This window comes from Hordeum vulgare, chromosome 2H, assembly GCF_904849725.1.
Source record: "Hordeum vulgare subsp. vulgare chromosome 2H, MorexV3_pseudomolecules_assembly, whole genome shotgun sequence".
In the NCBI taxonomy this organism is placed as follows: Eukaryota; Viridiplantae; Streptophyta; class Magnoliopsida; order Poales; family Poaceae; genus Hordeum; species Hordeum vulgare.
Genome location: NC_058519.1, coordinates 652,163,279 through 652,178,218, shown reverse-complemented (window position 1 = coordinate 652,178,218; position 14,940 = coordinate 652,163,279). Strand labels below are relative to the sequence as shown.

The window sequence follows — 14,940 nt, the reverse complement described above, 5'->3', positions numbered from 1 at the left end:
TAGAGCAACTCTAGCGGAGTAGGACATATCAGCCTGATAGGAATGATAGGAACTCTAGCGGAGGACGTTGGTTTCTTTGAGCGGGGGTGTGTATGTAACATTTCAGCTTAATAGGAATGATCGACTACTCATATAAACAAGCTCCATCTTTTTTTCCGGGATCCCATCCGAAAGGAACCTCAAAGTTAACTGTGCTCGGTTTGAAGCAATTTGAAGATGGGTGACCGATTCGTAAGTTGATCTCGGGTGAGCACGAGTGTACACAAGGTGCATAAAAAAAGATTAGTGTTGCTATGTGGGGTCAGTCCAGATCACAAATGTAAAGGCCATAAACCATTGGGTTTGGCCAAGGCGTTACAGTAAAGAAAAGCTGTCATTTGTATTTAGATTTTTTTTATTGAATGCAAGATGATTGTGGAAAATTGTTGGCAAATGTGCAATGTTTGTGATTTAGCAATGGTTTTCTTAAATTGGGGGAATCAACCCTCAGTGACGAATCATTTCTTAATAGTATGATTGGTGATTTTGGGACAAAGGATGTTGATCTTGAGGGCGCATCATTGTCACTTTTTAATCATGAGTCCGTCCAAGATATGGTATGTGATTATTTCAATGCCAAAGGATGTCGATCTTGGGGGAAGCATTTTTAAGCCTGATGAAAATGGTGAGCTTGTTCTAGCATGGGAAGATATCCCTCTTAATGCGATTGCGGAGAATGGTCAACCGGCAAAAAAGTATTGGGCCTACATTGAGGATCATTTCAGAATTCATCTTGGGCGGAGAACGAACCATACCCTAAAATACCTCACAAACTGACGAGGTACAATACAAGATATGTGCAACCATTGAGCGGATTGGAAGGAGTGAAGCACTCTCCTCCTAGTGGTGCTACCATTGCTCAATATGTAAGCCATATATATTTTTAATTGCTATATTTCCATTACTTTGAGCATTCTCATCAATTTGTGCATCCGTTTTAGGGTGACATAGCCCAAAAGAGGACAAACAAATGGCCAAGTCAAAGGGAAAACCATTTTGCCTTGAACATTATTGGGATTTGTTGGAAGAGCAGACGAATTGGAAGATGAGCAATGGGGATGACAGTCCAAAAGATGTGGATGGTGCCAATCCCTTTCCATGAACGACGACGTAAATGGTGTTAATTGAGAGGAAAGGGCAAATGTTCCTGAAGCTACCATTCCAGCGGCTCGTAGAGTCGTAGGGGTTGACCGGGCGGGTGGAAGTCAGAAAAGTTGAAGCTCAAGAGAGAAGGGAGATGGACGTTATGAAAATAAAAGATCGATGAGTTGACGAGAACAAGAAACAATTACACTAACAAGAGGAAGCAAGAAAAGCTAGACAAGGAGGAGAAGGAACATTAAAAATATAAGTTGAGACGAAAGATAATAAAAGAGAGCAAATGGCATTAACTAGACATTGAGGACAAGAGGTTCCAACTTAAAGTGGATAAGTTTTGGGAGAGCGCTAGGCATCAGTCTACAGGTGTTTAGCATCCATCAGACTGCCTATGCGCCGTTGAATGCGGGTGATGGGATCCATGAGATTAGATTAGATGTGCTGCTTCCTGAGGCTTTTAATACCTGTAATTAAGCGGCTGGGTGTACGTAATTAGTGGCCCTGAACGCACGCCCTGGAAGCACGCTGCCTCCTGCAGGAGAACACTTCCTCTCCCCTGTGTCTTCTCCAGTCAGATTTGTGGCGCGAGTGCTTCCAGCGAGATACAAGTGGCTGCAAAAATGGCGCACCTAAGACGAGATATTGAGTATGGAGGGATTTCGGATGCATTCTGGCGGCATGGATTGGTCAGTACGACAGGTTCGGGAGGCATCTGGGGTGCTGCTGCTCCGAGTAATCAGACGAACATGAATCCTCCAGTGGTGAATATTGGGGATTATGAGGTAAAACGAACACCTTGATACATGTTCGCAGTACTTAGCTTTCTTTCTTCTTATGTTGGTTGTAGTTTTGATGTGTACTGGTAGTATGATGCATCATTTGCTTGGTATTTTACACAGCATGGGGGATTGATGATGAATCTTTAGGATAAGTGTGAGAGAACGTAGTTAGAAGCACTGTTTGTTGCCATTGGATACATTATAATTTGCTGCTGGAAGCTTAGTTTTCAATGTCAGTGGCTATGTTCGGACTATGGCGTGATTTGTTTAGCACCGTGTATGTCCAGATGCATGCGGATATGGTCTGTGTTCAGATATATACAAATTTTGCTCAATGATTTGGCTCTACGATTTCATGTTTGCAATTATGGTGCTAAAAAATATGCTTCATTGTAGGATGAAACCATGGAGGACATTGAAGGGGGGACAAATATTCCATTTGCTGATGCTGCAACAACTACTCGACCAGATGCGCCATATGTTGGATTCGTCTTCGACACCATCGAGGAAGCACAAATGGTGTATAATAGCTATGCTAAGAAGCTGGGTTTTGGTACTAGGGTATGTTACACTAAGAGGAGTCAGAAGAAGGGGTGTAATCACATAATCAGGAGAGAATTCGAGTGTGTTCATGCAGGAGGGGAAAGCACCCAAGATGGAGGAAAACAAGTTGTGTGTGATCCTGAGTGGTATGAAGCATTAGAAGAAAATGTATGTGCATCAAGGAAGGAACCAGATTTTGGCAATAAAAAACTTGTAGCACAGCGAAAGAGAAACAGGGTGAATAGGCATGGATGCAGAGCACACATGGCAGTGGTGTTGAGGGATGGAAAATGGGAAGTAACTATTTTTGAGGAGCAACATACGCACCCAATGATGAGTAGGGGGGAATGGACAAGGTTTTACAGATCTCATAGAAAGGTACCGTATGAGGACTACATGTTTTTGAAGACATTGCATAATCGGAACATACCAACAGCGTTGATCATGGCAACGCTAGGAGACTTGCATGGGGAACTTGGCAACCTTCCGTACACTGCCAGAGATGTTGCAAACATTAGAACTAAGTTGAGAAATGAGGTGTCTTTGAATGATATGGCGAAAACGATGGAGTATTTTGAGAAGCTGCATGCAGAGAGTCCACGTTTCTTTTATGCGAAGCTGGAAGATGAGAATAAAGCAGTGAGGGCACTATTCTAGGTTGATGGAAGGACCCGGGAGGCATACAAAAAATTCAAAGATTGTGTGTTCTTTGACACTACGTTTTGTACGAACAGGTATGATATGCCGTTTGCACCAATCGTTGGAATAAACAACCACATGCAAACCATAATGTTTGGATGTGCGTTGATTCTAGATGAAAAAATTGAGACATTCAAGTGGGTTTTTGAGAAGTGGATGGATGCAATGGGGCATGACCCACCAGGGTGTATAATGACAGATCAAGACCAAGCGATGTCAAAAGCTATTAGCATGGTTTTCCCTGGAATAGTACACAGATGCTGTAAGTGGCACGTGCTGAAGATAGCGAAGGAAAAACTGGGTATGTTGTTCAGGACAAGAGCAGATTTTGAGGAAGAATTCTATTACTGTGTGAATGGGACCAACAGTGCATTAGAATTTGAGGAAGCATGGCAGCGGATGGTGCTGAAGCATGAGCTTGGTGAGCACCCACATCTGAGTAACATGTGAGAGTGTAGGCACACCTGGGCACCGGCGTACTTCAAAAGACACTTCTTTCCCTTCACAGGCACGACTGGCAGGTCAGAAGGATTGAACTCGTTCTTCAAGAAGCTTGTGCACCCTCATGACTCGGTGTGGCAGTTTGTGAAGCGGTACGAGTACATACAGAAAACTAGGCTTGACCGGCAGGACAATGCTGGTTTCCTTGGCGAGGCTACTGAAAAAATGTTGATATAATCTGCAACATGTGGAGCTAAAGTTTGCTTCATATATGTTGTTATCATGCTTCTGTATTCCTACTGAGAACGGATGTATTTTTTCCACTAGGTACAAGATAGAGGAGCAAGCATCGAAGTTTTATACCAGGACTGCCTTCGGAAAGTTTAAGGAAATGATGGAGGAGACAATGGCATTGATGATTAATCCTGTTGAAGGTAGTCGGTTTAAGTTTGAGCTACGACGTTGCGATTCTGATTCAAGTAAAATACGTGTGGTTGTTACCGACCCAGTTGACAGGTCGTATGAGTGCTCATGCAACAGATTCCACATGAATGGGATCTTGTGTCATCACATCCTAAAGGTAATGGTGCATACTAATGTGCAAGAAATACCTGAGCAATACATGATGCATAGATGGTCTGAGGAAGCAACAATTAGACCTGCAAGAAGCAGAAATGTTGGTTCAGAGGTTCCGGAAACAAATACTCTCAGGTACAATGACCTGTGCAGCCAGATGTGTACACTTGCTTCGGATGCATGTTTTTGTCCGGAGACGTACAAGATTGTTGCTGGTGGAGTGGTTGAGCTAAGCAAGCTGGTCTGGAAGTGGAGGTTGTCAGGTGGTTTACCAGACCAAGACCCACCAGTAGGTGTTGATGTTGAAGTAGTAGGAAGCAGAAATGTGAATAATCCGCCAAAATCTGCCAAAAAAGGTAGACCAAAAGATAAAGAGAAAAGAAGGAAACCACTGGTGGAGCTGGGGCAGGAGAAGGCACAACAAAAAGCAAAGAAGAAGGGTGTGTCTTCTTATTGTAAGGAGGATCGGCACGACAAGAGGAATTGCCCGTGTCTCGCGCTTGAGAGACAGAGACAGAAGGTTGAAGCTGAAAAACTTAGGCATGAGACGGAGTTGACATTGTAAATAGTTTTTCTACGAAGGTTACCGCGTACTGTGATGTGGTGTACTAAGTTGCTGAGATTGAGTAAAAAAATTTAGACATTTATGGGTTGTTAGCGATAAGGATTTGAGTGTGGTTAAGTCTAAGTTTTGTTCGGTGGAAACTATGATGGACTAGAATTTACTTTGGCAATGCAGAAAATATTATGTAGACTTCTGCTTCACAATTTCTGTGAATATAGGTATGATTTATGTAGTTGTGAAAGAAAGTTAACGACACGCTGGAAGGACACCGATTTCATGAAGCAGACTTCATGTAGGGTGGCGCCAGAATTCATGGGAATATATATGTTTTAGGTGAGTGAAGTTTGGAAGAAACAAGCGTATTCGTGTTTATGTACTGGGGTTTTGATTGAGGATAAATCAAGGTTTTTTTTGGGTGAAAACTATGATCAATGTGAATTTTTGTTTGAGAATGCAAAGTAATATGTAGCATTCCGCTTCACAAATTTTGTGTAGATTGTTCTGGTAATTCATGCAAGAATGTATGTTTCAGGTGAGTAATGTTTGCAAGAAGCAAGCACAGATTGAAGTGGAAACAAAAAGTGTATTATTCGTGCGTAGTGTAAAGTAACGTACACTTTGTTTTCAATGTTGGTAGTACGTAGACGACAAACAACATCATGAAGCGAAAAAACAATGCTCTGTTACTTCCAGCTTGAAAACTCATGATTGAGTACAAAATAGTACCAGATAGAGGACACAAAAATATGAGAACCTATTGGTAACGAAGTTGAATTGTGTAATAAAACAACTAACTAGAAGAAAAAAAGAAACTTGGAAGCACATAGTTTGCAGAAGCGCGATCGTTTATTCTGTTGAATGCTCGTCGGCGTGATTATCTACGAGGAATATTATTTGTTTGATCGCGACTAAGACGGTTCCTCAGTTGGTCTTCAGTACCCAGGTAGGATCTTGGTTGTTGAGCTGCGAAGTTATGATTAGTTCGGTGATAATCGCCCAATGGCCGTATGTATCCTGCGGTAGAAGTCGGGACGGTGGTTAGAACAATGAAGAATGCACATTTGTAGTTGGGTGCACTGAAGAAAATTGCAGAATTGGTTGCATGCCAAAAACCAATATGATTGATGGAAACTTATAAGAGTGATGATAGAAGCATTGAATTAACACATGAGTAGCTGTTTGATTTAGGAGGGTAATACCTTGGAAAAGTTGGCCATGATCTTCCCATCCCATTGCTTCATGAAGAGCATTGTGAATATTCCGCAATCGTAGCTGGCAAAAATATAGAAGAGAGCATCATAAGTAGTGTGAATTTTCTTCATCACCGACTTGAGGTGAAAAAAAGATTGTATAAACTTACTGCGTTTTCTGTTGGGGGCAATCGGGGGGGGGGGGGGTTGAAGCACGTGAACTTCATGAAATCCAACTTTGTGAATGCTTTGGCATGCGTGGCCAGTGTCGTAAAGTTGGTAACCTAAAAATAAAGGGATGCAAAATGTAATCAACGCATCACCAGAAAAACATCACACAATAATTAGTTACTGTTAGTTTAGGAGAGTGCTCACCAGATTGTTTGACAACTCGTACACTTCATCATTTTTCAGCTTCTTGTCTGAATCGAATATGTTGATCTGTTTGTAAAGAAGGTTGATGCAACATAGTATCCAATGTTGTTTGTGGGGAATTGCGAAGTAAAGCTGCAAAATATTATGGGTATGAAGGGTATTAATTTGTTTCCAGGTGGTTATAGATTGTAAATTTTAACGATGTCTTGTGCGTCAGTACATGGTACGGTGCAAATTGGAAGTTTGGAAAAATTGATATGAAGTGATGAGCACATTGTTTAATGGCGTGAGAAGTGTACCATATCCTTTGACTTGAGCGAGCCATCTTGGTAGGCATTGTTGAATTCACGAAGGCAGTTGGTTGCAACGAATTTTTCCTCGGGCACGCTTAGTTTTGCCTGATGAAAGTTATGAAATACAATGTAAAGAATTTTAAAATAAGTGATGATGGAAAACCGAAGAGATGTGTTGCGAAGGTTGTTACCGTCAAGGACTGTGAGAAGGCGTATTTGGTAGGAAGGGCAGAGCTGCATGCTTCCATTGTTTGTTGAAGGTTGAACTGGCGAATGTAGAGCTCCATTGTATGGGTGTCAACCCATCCGCGTGGCTTGAGTGCGTCACGGAAGTGTTCATATGATATATGGTACCCACCGTAATCGATGAAAGGTGGCCTAATACAAGGGTGATTGCGAACAAACGTAATCAGATGAAGCATTTTATGTAAGTATGAACACATTACTAGGGAACCAAGGAAGCATGAGTTGCTTGCAGGTGAATCATAAACTTAATAAAAGGTGCGAGTGCACGGATGTGATTTAATGAAAAAGTTGTGACATGTAACCTTTTATCAGTTTTTTTGGGAGGCCTTAAACATCTGGCGGTGATGTACTTGTTGTACAGTTCTATCGAAGAGCTTGTAACCTTGATTTTCTTCAGCCTTGTGTCCTCAGTTTTTCGAAGACAAGCTCTCTTCTTCCTATTCTTCTTCTCCTGAGTTTGTGTGCCAATGGTGTGAAGGACATCTCCGGTGGTGGGTTGACCCCCCTGGATGGATGATAGGTTGTACAAATAATTTAACGGTAATGGTGTAGACTGAATTTTGTACTAGGAGTGTGAGTGAGTTGGAAAAGGGTGGAACCGTACCTCATTGACATTATGGCTCATGTTTGGTCCTTCGGATGTGTTATCCTAAGTAGACGCATGTAAAGTGTTGGACACGTGTCTTCGCGTTTAAATGGAAGCTGCGAAAGGGGTTAGAGGATGCATTTTTGATAAAGTGTTAGAAGGTGCACCTGTGTGAGTTGTGTGGGGGATGTTGGTGTTGGTGCATGTATTGGGGATGATTGAGGACTAATGTGTGCCAGGTTTGCTTCAACTGTTGCCATGGTTGTAGGTCCTGCACGAGCAAATATACGTGCAAGTGATTTTATTGAAAAAAATAATTGAAACCGAAATGAGATTGTAATATGGTTTGTGATGCACGTACCTGCAGCTGTGGTTTGTACTACAGCTGTAGAAGCGTCCACAAATTCACCTTCATGTGTTGATGGAGCTGGTTCGGCGAAAGCTTGGGTCCAAGTCTGACCGGGGGGTAGAAGACTGAAACTCGGATCTTTGTAAGAATCAAGGACCCTCCGCAATGTTTCTTCATTGCTGGTGGAATGCTTCGTGACAGGAGGCGTTGTAATAGCGTCGGCCGGTTGGTCTTGATGTGATGAGGGACGTGGTTCGGTGCAAACTTGGTTCGCAGCAGGAGCGGATGTTGAAGCTACATCCTGGTTATTCTGAGATTTTTTTGTAACACTTTTCTCCACCTCATCGGCATATGCAGTTGCTTCCTTCCAAAACCTGGTGTCGGGAGTTTCTTTTGGACCAGGTGGCTGTGGTTGTTCGGTATGTGTGTCCTGGAGTACCCAATGAGGTGAAGAATAATTTGTTGGATCTGGAGCATTATCTTTTGTGGCCGCTAAAACATCTTGTGCAAACTCTTCCATGCGCTTGGCGTGAAGTTTAGAAAGTCTCGATGTAGCTTTTGATATATCCTGTGCCCATTTTGATTTGTGTGTTTCAATAATTTGTAGTAAGTAGGCCGGTAGTTCATGCACGAAAGCATGTAGCATGTGAAATGGTGAATGATTTGAGGAAATGATTCTGGAAGCTTTTAAATAATTCTGGAAGCTTTTATAGTACAGCAGGAAGACATTTGTATTAAGGTGGAAGCATGGGTTTGATGTACATAAATTAATTTGGAAGAATGTGTAGTACAGCATGAATAAATTTACTCTGGAAGATATTACTCTGGAAGCATTTATATGAAAGCATGAAAACAATTTTTACTATGGTGGAAGCATGGGTTTGATGTATGGAATTGACTCTAGGAGCAAGTATATTACAACAAGAAGACATTTACTCTGGTGGTTGTTACTCTGGAAGCATGCATATTACATCATGAAGACATTATTTTATAGTAGAGGAAGCATGGGTTTTGAGGAATAGAATTTACTATGAAAGCAAGTATATGACAGCATGAAGACATTTAATCTGGAAGCATGTATATTATAACATGAAGACATTTTATTATTATGGTGGAAGCATGGGTTTTGTGTATAGAATTTATTTGTCATGTTTATGTTTCTTCAAGTTAGAGGGAAGCATGTAAGTAACAGAATGGAAACCTTCAGAAAAGATGGTAGAAACATGCATTGGAGTATAGAACTAGTAGGTTTTCAGAAATAATTTGATATCGTTGTACCTCCGGATGCTTGATAGGAAATCTAGGGGCCTCGTGATGCATGTCCTGATTTTCTTCGGTCTATAAAAAAATTAGAATACCAGATGAGTAGAAGCTGTACATAAAAGCTCTGTTTAGAAATAAGCACAATAGAAGTGGGTACCTGTGGTGGATGGTTGGTACAATTGTTTTCTGTTTGTTGTATATATGGGTGTGTAGCAGGTTGGTCATCGTAGTTTGACCGTTGGATGGCATATGGTGTGCTTTCGGGTGCACGGAACTACAAAAAAATGCAGCATTTTAGCACACTTGAAAGATTACAAATTCTTATATGGAGATGTACATGCATATACAGGGAGCGTCATATTAGAAAAGATTGGCATCTATCTTAATGAATTAGTATCGCATTGGAATATAAGGCAAGAAAATATTGTATGTCCTTACCGGACGCGCACCATAAATATGTGCGTTGAGGGTCAATCTGCTTTTATCATGTAGCATGACAAATTTGAAGTCATCATCTGTTACGTGGGATGCTCTAGGGAGTGAGTAATTTATGTGATGCATCGAAATAGATGATTCAAGAAAGTCGAGATGGTCCATGTATATAATCTGAAAATAAAAAGGTAGGATCAAAAAATGTGAATAAAATAAATAATAACTACATAAAAGATGAGGTATAAAAAGTGCATAGACTATGTGTATACCGCAACCAAGGGTAGGCAGCTGCCAACCCAAATTTTTTTGAAAGCTCCATCTAATATTGCTTTCTTCTTCTTCTTTTGGAATGTATCGATCTCAGTCATGACATCTTTGAGAATTTGATCTCCCCATGCGTACTCGCAAACCTCGGATGCAACTTCAAGGCTGCCTAAATACTCCAAAGGGACCATGTTTCCCGTTCCGGGTGTCAAATGAGTAGCCAATGCTACTAGGAAGAAGGTCCTAAAAAAGGTCTCGTCATCTAGATCAACTTCTTTTTCTAGAATAGTTGCAGCATAGTGAATGGGCGCCCGTCTACCATGATCATAATATGTCTTGTAGAATTCTCGGTGAGGGGATTCTTCATGCTTGCTTATGACAACAACAGGCCTAGTCCCATGAGGAAGTCCGAGGACTTTTTCAACCATTTCTGGAGTGAATAGAATGTTGGTATTGTTTCGTGGGTTCCGAAATTCACCAAGCTTCGGGTCAATCCTGTCAATGATCCATTCTAGGAGTCCCTCGGGGGCTGAGAATTTGCTAACATCCAGGAGATTGCCCCATTTTTTGGTACGAATGAGGTTTTTCCTTGCGGGGGCGAGACCTAACACGATATCATGTAACCGGCCCGCTGCATATCGACTCTGGAGCATGAGCGACTCTTTATCTTTTTTAGTCATTGTTGATTGTCACCTGAGAAAAAGAGTGATGTGATGGGTTAGCATATTTGTATGTTGTATTAGGCACGGCAGCAAAATGCAGTACAAAAAACTAAAAGCATTGTTTATGGTCAGGAGCAAAAAAAAATGGGCACACGATGAATACGGCGCATGACACAGGCATTAGTGAGTTGCTTCCATTGAGTGTATGTTTTTCATGGTGGCAATGTTTTGGAAGCAGTTTTTAATACAATCGAATCAGAGAGTGGCCACTGCAGAAGCATCTGTGTTTGATGCATTTTAAGGTGCAACATGGTTCAATTTTTCTGTACAATGGAAGCAAGGAATTTTTAAAAAGGGAATAGATAACAAATTTGCCGCCAAGTGTTCGTCTACATGTGACACAGGAAGCTTATTGGGATGTATTTTAGAACATTTGTATAGATAGGAAGCACGGGTGCGACATATGAAAATATTCAAAAACAAATGTTAGTCAACTAATGAACATATGAAACATTTAGTCTACAGGATGAATTAGACATCAGATTTCATTTGAAAAAAAAAAGAGAAAGAAATCCCAAATCTGGAACAACACATAAACATTAGAGTTTACCTACGACCTGGGATGGGGAGCTCCAGCAAGTGGCGGCCGATGCAATGCGACAGCTTCAAATCGACGGGATGTACGCCCTGGCGATGTTGCGGATGGGATGGCTGATCCGCTCGCCGCCGGCGGGGTGTTAGATCCGATGTGGGGTGAGCTGGTGGTGCGTGGCGGGTCGAGCACTGGGGGGTGGGCTGGATGTGACAGTAGGCTTCCGTGGACTGTGAGGGTCGCGTCGACGGCCGGTGGGGGCAGCGGGGTCGGTGGGCTGTAGGGGCAACGGCGGTGTCTGGTGGCGGTGGAGGAGATGCCGCTGCATGCGACGAAGGTGGGGTGGCAAACAGAGGAGGGGGCAGTGCACGGGTGCGAGGTTGTGCCTGCGAGGTCGATCCGGCGGACGGTCCGGTGGAATGGGAGGGCGGCGTTCGTGGCCGGTGGGGGGAACGGGGGTCAGCGGCTTGGTTGGTGGCGGAGGACGGGATGGCGCTGGAGTCGGCAATGGTGAGTTGGGGAAACAGGGGAGTGGGCAGACACGGGCGGTTGTGGGGCGTTGATTGGAGTAGATTACGCGCGGGATTTAGGGGATATGGTTTTAATTTCTAAATCACAGACGAATCTGGAGCGTCGGGATTCTTCTGGATCGACGGGAGAAGATGGGTCTGACGATTGGAATCGTTCCAGACTATGGATACTAAGTGTTTTCCTAAGTTTTGTAGGCTTGAATTTAAGGCATATCGTGTGAGAGACAACTGCCTAATCACCGAAAATCAGATCAACATGATGGATATGGGAACAATGGATCGAGTGGCTCGTAAATTTTGGGCAAAGTTATGGGATATATTCGTCATACGTTCGAGGAACCTTGAAGAAAAGGTCGCCGGAGGAATAGCGGACTATGCCCACACCAGTGGAGTGAACGATGCAAACATCATCGAAGGGGGCGGTGCACACAACGACGGGATGTGATTTGGGCATGTGGTGGGTTAATGCTTCTCTTCATGCAACTCACAAAACTATGTCCATGATTGCTTTAAACATTTAATTTTGAAGCGAGTCAAAGTATTTGAAAGAGAGAAAGAAAATAAAAGATTGAGACATGGCGACTCCTAAATTTGCGCGTCGCCTCGACGGCCTCCATATCCATACCGAGTGGTGGATGTCGATCTTCAATATAGTCTCGCTTGAGCAGAGCGGCAGTTTGGCACTTGAGAGCATATGCTCCTGGTTTTTAAAATGCATCTCAAATATATTTTAAAATGTCATAAAATTCTGACAAAATGTTCCGCATGTACATTTTAAAATTCTACGTGCTCCAAAACCGATAACTTTTGTGTCGCGTGTGAAAAAGAAAAAACTCATTATTAAAAAGGACTTTTCACAAGACATTTTTTTTATTTTTTAGCAAGCCAAGAAAAGTCGATATTCTACGAAACTTGATGCACACACATAGAATATCGAAATGTAAGCATCAAATTTTGGTTTGATTTTTCTTTTACATTTTAAAATGTTTTTTCCAATGGCAAAAGCATGTGCTCACATGTGCCAAAGTGAGTTTCCGCTCGCTAGAGTAGCTTTGCTCCTCATAAGAAATTGAATTACTCGCAACGAGTATACGATCGTTATTAGAGTACGTATTAGCAAAAAAAAACGAATTAATACCTGGCGATCGACGCGTCATTATCAATCGGCCAACCACCTTCACGACCTCGCCAGCTCGGACCTCCGCGGTACTGTACAGTTCCTAGGTAGTACATCGAAATCTGGGTGTTTAATATGGGCACTGATGAGATTAATTAGCACGTAATACATGGTCCAGCCCTTACGGGTGATATAATTAACCGTTTGTGGGCCTTCTTCTTTTTCTCGTTTCATGCGTTTGTGAGTCGGGTGAGCATGTGCCATGAAGTTAGACAGTTTTCTGTCCTCATAGATCCAATTCCGATCTGGTGAATTTATGTTATGGTGTCAAACTTTTTTTGTTTGATTGTTTTTTTGTGAAGTTGAAACCTTTCATCCACATCATAGTGAAGATATTGTGATCTGACGTCCTACGCTTTTAGGAGATCATCTTCCGTTCAAGTACGTTCATCGATCAAGGCTTTTCATATTTTTGGATGGGCGACTCAAGGCGCTCTAAAAAACCATTATTGGTACTATTCATGTGGGTGAAAGGGTGACAACATCGTTGCTCCAATCCAATTACAGCCTCTTTATCGAAGTCCTTAAATTATTTCTTCTAGCAGAGATTGATACAACGAAGATGGTGTTTCCAGGAGATTTCATTGAATTCTTTGTCACAGAATTTACTTGTCCCGGGGTGATCCTCCTTTTCCAAAAAAAGGAGATACTTGTATTTTCTTGGATCTTAGATCCTAATTAATCATTGTACCTGTAATTGTTATTAGCATGAATAAATTATAGGTGTTTCTCAAACAAAAAACAAGCGAATAAGACATGTGAAATGAGTCTAGCTCAGATGATAAGATTACTTCTGTGAGATCTATTCATTCGAATTCAAATCCTAGACTTGATATGAATGCTTACACTTTCCTGAATTTATTTCGGGGTTTAGTGACTTTATTCTTTCTATGGTAAGCGGCATGCCCTGATTGACAACGAAACGTCTATGATAACTTCATCAATCCCATGATCTTCCTGTTCAGCTTTTTGAAGTTGCTCGTAGTGATTCGGTGTGTATGCATATCTTTATATGGATGAGTATATGTATGAATGTTTGCGACTGTGTTTCAAAAAGAAAGAAAAAATGACGAACATGATGTCCCTGACATGTCGCGAGGGCCGATCCCTAACAGATTCAGTTATCTTCTACTTCGATGACGGGAGCTCGGATACTTACAACAGTATCGTCTCATGTTGTAAAATGGTGTCAGAGTGGCATAATGAGCGTCAAAAGAAAGGCAGGGGAACGATCTCGCTTGAGAACACATGAGTTGATGAGACGGTTGAGGAAGTTTGCCCAACCAACACCAGTCGCTTGGTTGCCTATGATCCGCGAAGTCATTGGATCCCGCATGAGGGTATAATAAGTTTTAAGCTTTAGTCTCTGAAACTTATGATTGTGTCGGTCGCAGGTTCTCAAACTACTTGTTTTGTCGGGCCCTCGTACCAAGTTGCAATGTTGAAAACTTAAAACTTAGGATTTTGTCGGTCTTAGGTTCTGAAACATACGATTTTGTCGATCGCTCGTACCAAGTTTTAGATGTTGAAACTTATGAAAAATAAAATCGGGCCAAATCATTTTCGAAACGGTTTTCATTTGAAAGCCTCGTCACCAAAAACATGAATATGTAAAGGGAATATAATTTGAACTTTCCGTTCAAAAGATAGGAAAGATTGAAAATCAAATGCCAAAATAAGAACTGTGTATCCTCACCTGCGTGCTACAAATCATTTTGTTTTATTGAGCCGAAAGCCGTGTGTGTGTGTATTTGACACCGAGAGGAGGTTGGAGGAGAAACACTAGATAGGTTGCATGTAGGGAAGAAAATAAACGTAACCAGACGAAACTGGACGCTACCATATTTGTTTTAATTTTTCTATAGAAGCATAAACGCATACAAAACCCCTAAAAAATGAATATGGAAACAAATACACTATCAAAGCAAATACATAGTGGACACGGAAACAAAAATAGGCACTGATCGGAACTTAAAACCCCCTTGAATCATAGGAAAATACACACAAAAAACAAATAAATTTAATAAACTGTAAACATGGCTATAAAATAATACGATATTTTAGCAACATAGTATAGTATTGTTGTAGTACTAGACAATTGCATATAGAGTCTAGTTGAATAGGTGTGTGGTAGTATAAGTCAGGTCTCAAATGATATATTCTGCTCATTATGTCATTAAAGCAGCGATGCCTTATCGTAAAAATGGAGATTTCATATTTATGAAAGTTTCATTTTCACGT

At 41.6% G+C, this 14,940-nt stretch overlaps 1 long non-coding RNA gene across 1 annotated transcript; it reads right to left on the bottom strand.

The window, feature by feature from the left end:
- Positions 1-5,540: 5,540 nt before the first annotated feature.
- LOC123431235 lies at positions 5,541-6,129 on the bottom strand. Its single transcript, XR_006623065.1, has 3 exons — positions 6,101-6,129; positions 5,940-6,012; positions 5,541-5,754 (listed from the first exon to the last, which is right to left on the bottom strand). It is a non-coding gene; the product is annotated as an uncharacterized LOC123431235 (long non-coding RNA).
- Positions 6,130-14,940: the final 8,811 nt, after the last annotated feature.